At 43.2% G+C, this 13,677-nt stretch overlaps 1 protein-coding gene across 8 annotated transcripts in view; it reads right to left on the bottom strand.

Moving 5' to 3' along the window:
* LOC144595325 (protocadherin Fat 3-like) overlaps positions 1–13,677 on the bottom strand; it is a 588,884-nt gene that overhangs the window by 473,177 nt on the left and 102,030 nt on the right. Inside the window, exon 1 of one of the 8 annotated variants that reach the window (XM_078402697.1) lies at positions 12,228–12,600. The exons of the other annotated variants lie outside the window; for them this stretch is intronic. The gene's annotated coding sequence lies outside the window, so the exon portion shown is untranslated. Of the gene's footprint in view, positions 1–12,227; positions 12,601–13,677 lie in introns of those variants that run through there. 8 annotated transcript variants of the gene reach the window in all.

The raw sequence follows: 13,677 nt of genomic DNA, 5'->3' as shown, positions 1-13,677 counted from the left end.
ATACACATTCTGTATTACCTCAGGGTAAATTGATCCTGGGTATATTCTTTATGCACATAATGCAGTAATAACACCTAGATCAGTGACTATAATGTTTTTAGATGTACTTTGATCAAGCCAACCAAAAATGCTAAAAATGCAATGCTTGCGCCCAATATTATAAACTGCAGAAATGGCAGATGACTTGCAGGATCAGTGAGGTGGCACTAAAGTCTTCAAATGTGAAGAAAAATGAAATGCCTTCAAAACCATCTTCACATAAAGTAATAAATAGTGCTCCAAGACCATTGAAAGGGATGTGGTTAACGAAACGGAATAATGGATCACCTGCGACAATGTTTAGATTTAAGCAGAAATATTGCTCCTTGTTTTTCATTTACTTTGCAGAAATCACCTGAGAACAGGGATAGAAACTGAATTCAGCCAATAAAAACCATCAGGAAAGTCGCCAAAACAGCATTGGAAACTAGGATGGTCAATAGGCAAGAATCAGTAAGAATTATTTCAGATCACTTGAGCGTAATGCTTGAGCAGATTCAGGTGCATTATAAGAGTTCAGAGTTTAATGACTTAGGATTTCATTTCTAAAGATGAAAAACCAGAACATATTATCAAATTGATTCTACATTGAAAGTGTCAAATGGAAGCACATGCAGTTCTAACTGGACTAAATGTATTATAAAAAGGCATCAAGTTGCTGTCTCTGATAGTATTTAACCAATGTGTTGCACTTTGGGAGGTTGAATGCGTGAAAAAGTTTACAGTTACTGTCAAGGTCCTTAACAGTATTGATGTGCAGATAGATTTTTGAGTCTAAGTTCACAGCCCACTGAAGGTGGTAGCACAAGTTGATACAGAAGGAGTAATGTATGCTTGCCTTCATTGCTAGGGGCATTGAATATATGAGTCAGGAATGCATGCAGCTCTTTAGGACTTTGGTTAGGCTGCATTTGGAGTATTACTTGCAGTTCTGTTAGCCCCATCACAGGAGAGATGTGGAGGCTTTGGAGATTATGCAGAGAGGGTTTACCAGAATGCTGCCTAAATTAGTGGGTTTCAGCTACGGGGAGAGGTTGGATGGACAAAGATACCACAGTGGCATTAAGAGGATTTTAGTACAGGGAATATTAGCAACACAGGCAAGGAAAGCATAATCTGTTCCATTAGGTCTCTCCCCATCTTCCTATTCGAGACTTGAAGTACAGGGAATAGAGTGATATGGATCATGCAGATGAGATCAGTTTAACAGCATCATGTTCAGCACAAGCATTGTGAGTCAGTGCTGTACTGTTCTATGCTGTATGTTTTAATGTGGAGCCCTGCATGTCCCCTGTAGTTCATTAGTGCAAGATTGTTTCTATAGACTGCAGTGAACCCATATAATGGAATATTTGAAACAGCACTAAAAATGGAAAATTACAGGCCGATTCAGTCACACACAAATTTAGTTTAGTTTAGTTTATTTATTGTCACGTATACCAAAGTACGGTGAAAAGCTTTTGTTGCGTGCTAACCAGTCAGCAGAAAGACAAATCACGATTACAATCGAAACATTCACAGTGTACAGATATATGATGAAGGGAACAACATGAATAACGTTTAGTGCAAGATAAAGCCAGTAAAGTCCGATCAAAGATAGTCAGTGGGTCTCCAATGAGGTAGGTAGTTCAGGACTGCTCTCTAGTTGTGGTAGGTTCAGTTGCCTGATAACAGCTGCGAAGAAACTGTCCCTGAATCTGGAGGTGTGCGTTTTCTATACCTTTTGCCTGATGGGAAGGGGAGAAGAGGGAGTGATGTTGCTGTTGGCCTTGCCGAGGCAGAGTGAGGTATAAATGGAGTCAATGGAAGGGAGGGTGGTTTGTGTGATGGTCTGGGCTACGACCGCAATTATCTGCAATTTCTTGCAGTTTTGGATAGAGCTGTTCCCAAACCATGTGATGCATCCCAATAAAATGCTTTCTAAGGCACATCTGTAGAAGTTGGTGAGACTTGGCAGGGACATGCCGAACTTCCTAAGTCTGCCAAGGAAGTAGAGGCATGGGTGTGCTTTCTTGCTTCAATATGGGTGGTTCAGGAGAAGTTGTTGGTGATATTTACTTCGGAATTTGAAGTTCTCAACCATCTCTACTTTGGCGCCATCAATGCAAACTGGGGTATGTGTACCGCTGCACTTCCTACACTATCTCCTTTGTCTTGCTGACATTGAGAGAAAGGTTGTTGTCTTGGCACCAGGTTCTCAATCTCCTTCCTCTACTCTGTCTCATCATTTATTTGATATCCGGCCCACAATGGCAGTGTTGTCTGCTAATTTGAAAATTGAATTAGATTTGTACATGCCTGCACAGTCATGGGTGTACAAGGAGTAAAGAAGAGGGCAGAGAACACATCCTTATGGAGCACCAGTGTTGAGGATTATTGTAGAGGATGATTTGTCCCCTATCCGCACTGTCCGTCAGTCAGGAAGTTGCGGATCCAGTTGCAGATACGTGCTAACTCCAAGTCCAGCGAGTTTGGATGATGAGCTTGGACAGTACAATGATGTTAAAGGCAGAGCTGTAGTCTATGAATAGGAGTCTGACGCAAATGGTTCTTTTATCCAGGTGTTCCAGGGATGAGTGTAGGGCTAGGGCAAAGGCATCGTCTGTGGACCTGTTATGGCAGTAGGCGAACTGCACTGTGTCAAAGCTGCTTGGTAGACTGGATTTAATGTGTTCATGACAAGCCTCTCAAAACATTTCAAGATGCTGGATGTCAAGGCCACTGGTACTGAAAGTAATCACTGTTAATGCACTGTATAACAACCTGAGGAAAGAAGGGGCTATTTAGGAGTCTTTGCAAAGCTACAGGAAAAAGGTGTTGCCTTGTGAATATAGACTTTGTTTTCAAAATTGTGTACTTGGATTTGAAAGTCATTAAAGAGATCACAAACACACAGAATTCAAAAAAATAAATAAGCTGAAGGTTCTGCCTATAGCAAAACCACTGACCAAGAAACTACAGAATAACATGGAACATCATTTGAGGCAACTTTGCATGAATTGAATAAAGATCTTACTTTAGCTCCCACACACTCTTTGTCCGTATTTCTATTTTCCAGATGATTTCTGCACTTCTGATAGGCGAAAAGAGTGGTGGAAACAAAGTTTATCAAATAAATGACTGAACGTTGCTGCAATAATTATATTCTAACTATAATTATAAAATAGTACCTATTCTAAATGGAGGCCAGTGACTCATGGTCTCGTGAGCATTGATATAAAGATAATGAAAAGAAAACTGCAAATGCTAGTATTCTCATATAAAATCAGAAAATAATGAAAATACTTAGCAGCATACCAAGATAGATAGCAGCTCTGAAAAGAGGATCAGAGCTAACATTTCAGTACGAGACTCCTCATGTGAAATGAAAAAGATCAAAAACAATCTCAGTCTCCATGACAGGAAATAGACTATCGACTGACGTCTATTTCAAACCCACTAACTCCCACAACTATCTCGACTGCACTTCTTCCCACCCTGCATCCTGTAAAGACTCTATCCCCTACTCCCAATTCCTCCTCTACACCGCATCTGAGCCCAAGATGAGATGTTCCATACCAGGACATCCGAGATGTCCTCATTCTTTAGGGAACAGGGGTTCCCCTTTCCCATCGTAGATGAGGCCCTCACTCGTGTCTCCTTGGTACCCCGCAGCTCCGCCCTTGCTCTCCCTCCCACTAGTCGCAACAGAGACTGTACCCCTAGTCCTTTCTCTGCTCTCTGCCCTCTAAAGCCTCCAACCTTATCGTCCCCCAACCCCGCACGGCCCGATATTATCTTCTACCCCCTCCACAAACAGAACCGTCCTGGCAGCCCCATTGTTTCACCCTATTCATGTCCCACCGAATTAATTTCCACCTACCTCAACTCCATCCTATCCCCCCTGGTCCAATCCCTCCCTACCTATGTCCAAGACACCTCACATGCTCTTCGTCTCCTCAATAGCTCCCGTTTTCCAGGCCCCCACTCCCTCATCTTTACCGTGGATGTCCAGTCATTCTACACCTCCATCCCCCAACAGGAGGGTCTTAAAGCCCTCCTTTTCTTCCTCAACCGCAGAACCTACCAATTTCCATCTATTAATTCTCTCCTCTACCTAGTCCTTACCCTCAACCCTCTGCTGGTCCTCACCCTCAACAACTTCTCCTTTGACTACTCCCACTTCCTCCAAATCCAAGGTGTAGCTATGGGCACTCGCATGGGCCTTAGCTATGCCTGCCTCTTTGTAGGGTACGTCGAACAAACCCTGTTCCAGGCGCACACTGGCGCTATCCATGAACTCTACCTCCGCTACATTGACGACTGCATTGGTGCTACCTCTTGTAACTCACTAACTTCATCAATTTCACCACTAATTTCCATCCTGCTCTTAAATATACTTGGACCATCTCCAATATCTCCCTACCGTTTCTGGATCTCACCATCTCCATCACAGGTGACAGACTAGTGACCGACATCTACTACAAATCCACTGACTCCCATTTCTATCTTGACTACACTTCTTCCCACCCTGTTTCCTGTAAAGACTCTATCCCCTACTCCCAATTCCTCCGTCTATGCCGCCTCTCTGCCCAGGATGAGGTGTTCCATACTAGGGCATCGGAGATGTCCTCATTCTTTAGGAAACGGGGGTTCCCCTCTTCCATTATAGATGAGGCTCTCACTAGGGTCTCCTCAATATCCCGCAGCTCCGCTCTTGTTCCCCCTCCCCCCATTCGTAACAAGGACAGAGTCCCCCTTGTCCTCACCTTCCACCCCATCAGCCATTGCATACAACAAATCATCCTCCAACATTTCCGCCACTTCCAACGGGATCCCCTACAGGTCACATCTTCCCATCTCCACCCGTTTCTGCTTTCCGCAGAGACTGTTCCCACCAAAACTCGCTGGTCTACTTGTCCCTTCCCACCCAAACCACCCCTTCCCCACGTATTTTCCCCTGCGACCACTGGAGATGCGACACCTGTCCCTTTACCTCCCCCCCTTGACTCCATCCTCGGATCCAACCAGTCTTTCTAGGTGAGGCAGAGGTTCACTTGCACCTCCTCGAACCTCATCCACTGCATCAGCTGTGCCAGGTAACAACTTCTCTACATCGGCGAGACCAAGCGCAGGCTCGACGATCGTTTTGCTGAACATCTCCGCTCAGTCCGTCTTAACCTACCTGATCTCCCAGGGGCTCAGCACTTCAACTCCCCCTCCCATTCGCAAAATGACCTTTCTGTCCTGGGCCTCCTCCATTGTCAGAGTGAGGTCCAGCCCAAATTGGAGGAACAGCACCTTGGTAGTTTACACTTGGGTAATTTACACCCCAGCGGTATGAACATTGACTTCTCCAACTTCAGATAGTCCTTGCTTTCCCTCTCTACCCCCTCCCCTTCCCAGTTTTCCCACTAGTCTCCCCATCTCCGACTACATTCTATCTTTGTCCCGCCCTCTCCCCTGACATCAGTCTGAAGAAGGGTCTCGACACGAAACTTCACCCATTCCTTCTCTCCCAAGATGCTGCCTGACCCGCTGAGTTACTCCAGTATTTTGTGTCTACCTTCGATTTTAACCAGCATTTGCAGTTTTTTTCCTACCCCTAGTCCTTACCTTCCACCCCATCAGCCGTCGCATACAACACATAATCCTCCAACATTTCCGCCACCTCCACCACTAGCCATATTTTCCCATCTCCATCCCTTTCTGCCTTCCGCAGAGTCCGTTCCCTCCGCAACTCCCTGGTTAACTCATCCATTCCCACCCAAACCACTGGCTCCCTAGGTACCTTCCCCTGCAACCACTGAAGATGCAACATCTAACCCTATGCCGATGACACTCAGCTTTACCTCCCCCTGAAACCCAACAACCAGTCAAATTTAAACAGCCTCTTACACTGCCTTGAGGACATAAAATGTTGGATGGCACAGAACTTCCTCCAATTAAATGAGAGCAAGTCTGAGGTCATCCTATTCGGCCCCCCCGACTCCATCAAATCGATAACAGGCAGTCTTGGAAGTCTATCCTGCCTAGTCAAACCGCATGTCAAAAACCTCGGCATGATATTTGACTCTGCATTAAAATTTGATAAGCAAGTCAACGCTGTGGTAAAAGCCAGCTTCTTCCAACTTCGAACCATAGCTAAAATCAAACCTTTCCTCCAATTCGACGACACAGAAAAAATCATTCACGCTTTCATTTCCTCCCGCCTAGACTACTGCAACTCCCTATACACTGGGATCAGCCAATCTTCCCTGTCCCTCCTGCAACTGGTCCAAAACGCCGCAGCGAGACTCCTGACGGGTACCCGTAAAAAGGACCACATCACCCCGATTCTGGCCTCTCTCCACTGGCTCCCTGTACGGTACAGAATCAACTTCAAGCTCCTCCTATTCACGTATAAAGCCCTAAATGGACACTCCCCCCCCTACATCAAAAATCTTCTAACCCCCCTCTCTAACTCCAGGTCCCTCAGGTCGGCCGACTTGGGGCTACTCACTATCTCGCGGTCTAGGCTTAAGCTCAGGGGTGACCGCGCTTTTGCGGTTGCAGCTCCTAGACTGTGGAACAGCATCCCTCTCCCCATCAGAACTGCCCCCTCCATCGACTCCTTTAAGTCCAGACTCAAAACCTATTTCTACTCCCTAGCGTTTGAGGCTCATTGAGGAGGCGCTGTGAACTGTTTGCGTGCTACTGTATGTTTCTTTTTTTTTTCCATTGGAACCTAATCAGATGTACAGCACTTTGGTCAACGTGGGTTGTTTTTAAATGTGCTATACAAATAAAATTGACTTGACTTGACCTCCTCCCTCGACTCTGCCCAGGGACCCCGAGAGTCCTTTCAGGTTAGGTAGAGGTTCACTTGCACCTCCTCCAACCTCATCTACTGTATCTGTTGTTCAAGATGTGGACTCTTTTCATTGGCAAGACCAAAGGTAGGCTGACCGATCGTTTTGCTGAACACCTTTGCTCAGCCCATCTGAACCTACCTGATCTCCCGGTTGCTAAACCCCTTAATTCTCCTTTCCATTCCGACATAGATGTTTCTGTCCTCGGTCTCTTCCATTGTCAGTGATGCTAGTGGTATGAATATTGATTTATCTCACTTCAGGTGGGCCCGGCATTCCCTCTCTCTATCCCTCCCCCACCCAAATCGCACTAGCTTCTCGATTTCACCCAAACAGCTAACAATAGCCTGTTTCCTTTATCATCGTCACTTTTTTGCATATCTTTTATTCTTTGTTCATTATCTCTCCACATCATCATCTGTATCTCTTACAAGAGGGAGTTTTCCTTATCCCTAACCAGTCTGAAAGGGGGTCTCGACCCGAAATATCACCCATGCCTTCTCTCCAGAGATGCTGCCTGTCCTGCTGAGTTACTCCAGCTTTTTGTGTTGATCTTCGGTTTAAACCAGCATCTGCACAAAAATAATTTCAGTTTTGGTTGCAGAGAATACAAGGGAGGGATGGATAGAACAAAAGGTATTGGGAAGATGGACACAAAATCTGGAGTAACTCAACGGGACAAACAGCATCTCTGGAGGGAAGGAATGGGTGACGTTTCGGGTCGAGACCCTTCTTCAGACTTCTTCGGTCTGATGAAGGGTCTCGACCCGAAACGTCACCCATTCCTTCTCTCCCGAGATGCTGCCTGACCTGCTGAGTTACTCCAGCATTTTGTGAATAAATACCTTCGATTTGTACCAGCATCTGCAGTTATCTTCTTATACCAATCACTCCTTGTTCTATGGCACTTTTGCATTCAACCACAGGAGATGCAACAGCTATCCTTTCACCTCTTTGCTTTCCACCATATGGGCACGCAAACACATTTCTTTGGGCTGCAGAGATTCATTTGCTTTGTGCATGATTCTCAGTATTGTATACTAGGACTAGTACAATAATGTACTGATTTTACTTGAGGTCACATTGTACGATGGAGAAACCAAATGCAAATGGAATGATCATTTTGCAGAGTATTTGCATTGCGTCTGTGGTAATAAACTCAAGCTTCCTGATTCCTGCCAGAACTGAGAGAAACGTGGCAGGGGGGAGAAGGGAACATGCTTAGACCAAAAGAAACCTCTGCCAGGGCGAGGCCTGACTTGCCATTGGGATAAGCTGTTGAAATTATTTGGTCGAGAGGTAAATAAGAGAGAGAACACAAAATAAAGAAATATGACAGCTGCAGAATGCAGAGATGTAGGAAATACCCAACAGGTCAAACAGTTCTCATGGAGAGAGAAGTCTAATCTAATAGTGTAGATGGAAAGGCCTGATGTTAAAATGACAGACTGGCCAATGTTTATACAATCTGAGAAAGTAAGTTACGTAAAGCTGTCAAATTCAATATTTGGTCCATATATTGAATTCACAACATGCCCAGACAGAAGACGAGGTGTTGTTCTTCAAGTTTACATTGGCTTCATTATAGCAGCAAATGAAGCCACAGGGAAATAAATCAGAGACTTACAGAGGATGAATGTGGCAGACGAGAGGTCACCACTGCAATTTCAAACCAATCACCCAATCTTTGAGACAGCAAGTAAAGCCGTTTTGCGCAAAGCACCAACAACCCGAGTTCGTGTCTGACCTCTGGTACTGTGGACATGGGAGTTTGCATGTTCTCAGTAGCTGAGTGTTTTCCCCTTGAATGCTCTGCTTTCCTCCCTCATCCCAAAAGCATGTGGGCCGTTAGGTTCATTAACCACTGGGAATTGTACTAAGCGTGTAGGTGCACAGGAAAATGTGTTGGAGGGAGGCAGGTAAGGCAAATGTTGATGGACTATTCAATGGGATTAAAGTGGATGAGCACTGGATATTGTCATGGACCAGGTGGGCTGTAGGTATTTCGTGTCTGCTCTACTTCTCTACAACTCAGGTTAAATATATGATTGGAGCACGATAACAGGTGCTGATGGATCCAGCTTTTAAGCAAAAGTTACTGTTATTTTTTGTACAGCATGAAACCAGGGCACAGAAATTTAATTGTGTTTGCAGTCAAATATCAATGTGCAGTTTGTGATTGAATTTGTCAGGAAATACTTCTTATTTAATGAAGGGCCATGAAGTCTGCATGCCACTTCGGTGATGCTGATTTACCCACACTTGCCCATTTGAAGCACGAGCCATTCTTGAAGAAGTTGGCATTTAAACACACGAGGCCTCTGTCTCATGGTATAGGTTTATTATTGGCACGTGTACCAAGTTACAGTGAAAACCTTTGTTTTGCACACTATTCAATCATACTGATACTGTTTAACTCCAGAAATCCTTCACCAGGGTGCTCCAAAATACTGCAATACAAAAATACTGCCCCCAACCTAGGCTCCATCCCAAATGCTCCTAAACCTCCTTTAGCTCCAAGCATTATCCCCACTTGATGCCAATTCCAATCCTGAAGATCCCCATTTCCACTCAACCCCAATTAACCTACATCCCCGAATCCTCTGTCCCCTACGAGCAATTTTCCAATGACATACTAAATGGCATGTGGAATAACGGTCTCTGTGTGGATTAAACCGGGTGCCTCTTGGGTAATAGAGAGTACTGCTGCAGGCTCTTTAAAAAAATATGTTTTCCTGTGTTGCTACACACCACAGCTTTGACTCTATTTTCCTGATGCACCTCTGGGCCCACAAGTTAACCCATTTACCATCATTCCTGCACTCGTATCAGCAACTTTCCAAAACATATCCTCAAACTTTATGTTCTTCTTTCAAAATGCATTTTCTCCTGTTTACACTCATTGTGGGAACTCATTTTTTTCTAAAAATAATTGTTTTCTTCCACTTAAATTTACTGAGATAGTTAAAGCAAAATGAAAGAGAAACAAAAAGAAATGGGGGTTCAAGATTAATATACTAAATATATTAAGTATATATACTAAATATATTAAATATATATACTAAATATACCAGTGAGGAGGGGACTGGAGGAGACTCACTGTGATGGATGTTTCTTTTTTTTTTTGTGTGTTGGTTGGGGTTGTGTAATTTGCTTATTTTATTGCTTTTATTGTTGGACTGTGGGTGACTAAATTTCGTCCATAAAACTTGTTTTTTGGATGACAAATAAAGATATCTTGAATCTTGAATCTATTAACGCCTATTAACAGTTACTTCAAGTGTATAAATACTGTATACATTAACATCTAAAATTGTGAGGGGAAAAAAAGGGAACGCAGACCAAATTTTGTTTTCACCTTCAAATGGTCACCGATCTTGGAGCAAGACATGGAGAAGTAACTAACTTCACATTTGTCACCTCTGGTGCAGGCCTTGAACTGCCTGAGAAAGTGAGGCAGCCAACAAGAGTATTGGAAATATACTCAATCCCAAAGCTGACAAACCTTTAATATACAGGTTCATGGTGAAAAGTAAGCTTAATTGCCCCTTTGCCAATATTTATTCATTATTTTCAAAAAAGAGCGTTATTTCAAATGAGAATGAACACAAATTGGAAGCAGAAATATCAGCAAGTCCCAGCAGTAATAATTAATTCTAAAATGGTTCTTTCAAGTATTAAAAAAAAGCAGATCATCCAATATTCTTGTATACACATCCAGATCATCCTTGTATACACTGGAATATAGAAGGATGAGGGGGGATCTTATTGAAACATATAAGATAATTAGGGGATTGGACACATTAGAGGCAGGAAACATGTTCCCAATGTTGGGGGAGTCCAGAACAAGGGGCCACAGTTTAAGAATAAGGGGTAGGCCATTTAGAATGGAGATGAGGAAGAACTTTTTCAGTCAGAGAGTGGTGAAGGTGTGGAATTCTCTGCCTCAGAAGGCAGTGGAGGCCAGTTCGTTGGATGCTTTCAAGAGAGAGCTGGATAGAGCTCTTAAGGATAGCGGAGTGAGGGGGTATGGGGAGAAGGCAGGAACGGGGTACTGATTGAGAGTGATCAACCATGATCGCATTGAATGGCGGTGCTGGCTCGAAGGGCTGAATGGCCTACTTCTGCACCTATTGTCTATTGTCTATTGCAGAAAACCAGTGCATACCAGTCTCCTGTATCCAATACACAGTGGATAATATTTACCATCTAAAGTAGCTACATGGTTCAGACCAGTAACACATGCAACTGTTAGTTTGCAGAAATTACCTGTTGACATTGGGCACCATTTCAAGCAAGACAACCTCATGTTCCACTAGTGCCCCTAAGCTATCAGGCCATGTATGACGTTAATTTCAATTTAAAAGGCAATCTATGGATTTCTTTGAAAGTTTATTTTAAAATCATACCTTGAAAAGCAAACCCTCTTAACACTAAAACATCTGTTCCACTGTCAACTTACGCAATCCAGTCACCTTAACATTCAAGACATTATTGTACATTCAGTCTCCAAAGTCTATAAATAACCCCGATATCAGGAGCAAGAGTAACATTTCAGGACACTGAGATCATACATCAGAGCCAAGGTAAAGAAAGAAATGTGTTGCATTTCAAAAGAGATACACTCGCCTTTGCAAAAAAAAAAGCATAACCCACACATCAAGAAGGATCACAGGATTTTTGCTCTGTACGGACATAATACTTTAATTATTTAAAACTTCAAAATGTAACATTTTGGTAGTATGCCTGGACTGAAACCACACATTTCTAAAACAGTGAGGATTTGTTCATTTTCATTATCTTCTGCTAATTATTTAAGCTATGTGGCAAATGATAAAGTTACCACAAAATGATAAATTAGTACTGATAAATAGTGCAAGTGCTGTCAATCCTGATTTTAGCTTGCATAGAAAAGTTAAACACATCAAAGTGAATTCGGATGTTAAAACACACATTACAGAAAACACAGCTTAAAAAGTCTTGTTGATTTCCTATACACTTCAGAATTTCACATTTTCTATCAGGTTTCAAATCCAAGTTTAAATGCAAGTGTGTTTGATTACTTCGTACAGCTGTACAATTAATCCCACTCCACGATAGATAGAACTGGAGTGTGAATGTGCCAATAAAATTCTGATACCATTCAAACAGAGGAAACACACTTGACTATATCATTGTATTAATTATATGTATGGCCACCTCTCGAATTAATAAGCTATCATTGCTTTATTCAGCTGTGCAATACAAGACTGGAATAAAGCAGGACCCGCTGTTCAGCATCTCTCCCACTACCAATTTTAAAATGATGATTCAAACAAACAATAAAATGGCCCTTAAAATTGCATGAATAAATCCTACCTTAATAAGGACTGAAATAGGGAAGCACAAAAATACTTGCTCATATCTGTTGCAAGCTTTCCCTAAAGTCTCCACTGACAATCCGGAAAACATAAGGCACAAGAACTCCAGCCTGCCTGCTCCATAATACATTGCAGCTGCTACCACGGTAACAGTAAAAAGCTAGGCAGCTGCCAAGATTAGTTCTTTAGACTTCTAGGAGTCCAAAATCAGGAGCGAGAGGAAAGAGGAGCCGCGGAGATTTCCAGTCGTTTCTGTGATTGTACTTGGTGCTGTCCATCCGCCTGGGGCGAAACAAGTCATAGCTGAGCAGCAGCTTTTCAACTTGAAATTCGCAATTTACAACAGAGAGAAAGAATTCAACCTTCCCAGATAAGAGCCAAACGGATAAGCTCGGGGGAAAAAAAAAAGGGTGTGTGTGGGGAGGGGGAGGGAGGGGAAGGAGGAGGTAAGGGGAGTCGAGTGATGTGACATACATATGGAATGAGCATTAGAACAATGCTGGTGGAGCAGCCAGCCAACAGCACTCTGGGCAGCTGCATTCAGACACTGAGCCTCACAGCGCTGGCAGCGAGTAAGAAAAGTTGCCAAGGTCAAATAATCGGAAAAAAAACAAAAGGATTCTGTCGCACATTCCAAATAAACTCACCAGAGCTTTGCCACATGGACAGATGCTGTTCACATTCATAAAGATTAACAGAGTTTGTCTGCTGGACTGTACTGCACTGCCTCCCAGCTTTAAGGTTTTACTGCTGAACACTGAGGTCCCAAGAGTTTTCAATTCCTGTTGGGCCCAATTAACACCATGCCTAGCCACCCCCTCCTGGCTATCTTCATATCATTTCAACAATACATTTCATCTCCCTGCCTCAGTATATAGACTTCTTAAGCTCACTGCATTGCCAACCAATTTTAATTAGAGAGACCATAATTTCACTACTTTCACACTGTGCTGGAGCTGAAATTGAAGATTTGTATAGGGCAAAATGAGGTGATTTATGACATTAAACCTTTCAATACGCATATAAAGAACCTCACATACCTTTTATCAATCTTAACCTGCAGGGTAAACCATAAACATTTTCACTGTGATGAAAAGCAGCAGCCAGCAAATGCAATAAAATCTTTCTCACGCAGAATGTAACCAGGAGACCACGAGGGTTAAATTAACAACTCTTATTAAGCAATGCAGCCTGAGGGCATGTTCAAATAAATTCCCCTCCCCCTTTTCAATACAACCAAAGCTCTTGCTAGCAGCCCTGACATTCCCTGAAAGCCATAATGAGCATCAAGCACCGCCTGTTCAGCCGGGCTCGTTAAAGATAGTAACTGGTAGCGAATGACCAGACACACTCAATATTTGAATAAGACAGGAAGAGAAGACGCATCTCACTCCTCCTCCCTGACATGCTTTGAGATTACACTGGAAAATTGGATGCTCTTAGTCAAT

The sequence above is a fragment of the Rhinoraja longicauda genome, chromosome 7 (genome assembly GCF_053455715.1).
Source record: "Rhinoraja longicauda isolate Sanriku21f chromosome 7, sRhiLon1.1, whole genome shotgun sequence".
Classification (NCBI taxonomy): Eukaryota; Metazoa; Chordata; class Chondrichthyes; order Rajiformes; family Arhynchobatidae; genus Rhinoraja; species Rhinoraja longicauda.
The sequence above is the reverse complement of the archived record's forward strand: the minus strand, read 5'-3'. Positions and strand labels throughout refer to the sequence as shown.